This window comes from Gavialis gangeticus, unplaced genomic scaffold (assembly GCF_001723915.1).
Source record: "Gavialis gangeticus isolate Ggan-Ray unplaced genomic scaffold, GavGan_comp1, whole genome shotgun sequence".
Taxonomy (NCBI): domain Eukaryota; kingdom Metazoa; phylum Chordata; order Crocodylia; family Gavialidae; genus Gavialis; species Gavialis gangeticus.
The window spans coordinates 37329552-37330643 of NW_017728996.1; the positions used below are offsets into that span (position 1 = coordinate 37329552).

The 1092-nt window shown below is 51.3% G+C and overlaps 1 protein-coding gene across 2 annotated transcripts in view; it reads right to left on the reverse strand.

Moving 5' to 3' along the window:
* Nucleotides 1-1092, reverse strand: part of LRRC49 (leucine rich repeat containing 49) — a 258088-nt gene that overhangs the window by 240802 nt on the left and 16194 nt on the right. The gene's annotated exons all lie outside the window — the stretch shown is intronic.

The following is a 1092-nucleotide window of genomic DNA, read 5'->3' on the forward strand; positions in this document are numbered from 1 at the left end:
ATCTGGGTTTCCGTTTGCTGTGGAAAACCACAATTTTCTCCTTTAAACTGAGAAACCCACATATTTTCTCTTTTAAAAGAGAGAAAACCATGGATTTTCTCCTTTAAAAGGAGAAAACCATGGGAAATGGTGGGTTCCCTTTGCAGGCTGGTAGAGTTCTAGTCTACATGGTGCTGCTTGGAGCTGAGAGGCAGGGGGCACCATGTGCATATGCACTCTCACGCATGCACATGGAAGCCAAGAAGCAACGGAAAGCAGCTCCTGAGCTCCCTACAGGTAACTCTACGGGTGCAGGGGCACAGGCTACACACTGAGGGGCGAGGGGGATATGTGCCTCCCAAGATTTTTGCACACAGCAGGGCTGCAGCTGGGCCAGGTCAACTCCAGAGGAGCTACCTCCGCAGCCCAGCACACAGGACCCTGCATGGGAGGGAGGGAGCGCTGCGCCGCCATGGCCAAGGTGAGGCATGGCAATGGCAGAGGTGCACTCCCACTGCTGATGGGCAGACAGGGGGTACCTCACCTTGGCGACCATAGCAGCATTGCATTCCCTCCCGAGCCAGGTCCCACCCATTAGGCTGCAGAGGCAGCTCCTGTCTGAAGCTGGTCCAGCCCTGCTGCAGCCTGCATGCCTCATTGTGGGTACAGAAAATCTCAGGTGACATGTGCCCCCCGTCCCACAAATTTACTGTGCCCATACCCCCCTTTCCCACACACTCACTCCCTTGTTCACATACTGGGGGCAGGGGGAGGCCACTGACTTATCAGGGCTGCTCAGCACCAGAAAGCAGTGGAGGGGAGGGGAGGGGAAGGGAAGGATAGCCACAGCTGGATCTGCATCCTAGTGAGCAAAGGAGGCAGGGGGAGCTCTGATTTCCCATGATAAAAAACCTCAGCCCCTCCCCTCCACTCCCCCAAAAAAATAAAAATAAAAATCAAATGTCAACATTTATAGGTATTTAGAACGTATTATAATGATTGAGGCACTGATAGGCTTCCAAACTGCTTTAAAATTGTAAATATATTAATACAACATTGTGTTCAACTGATACATACTATACACATGTATGTACAGTAAAAGCTTTGTTATCC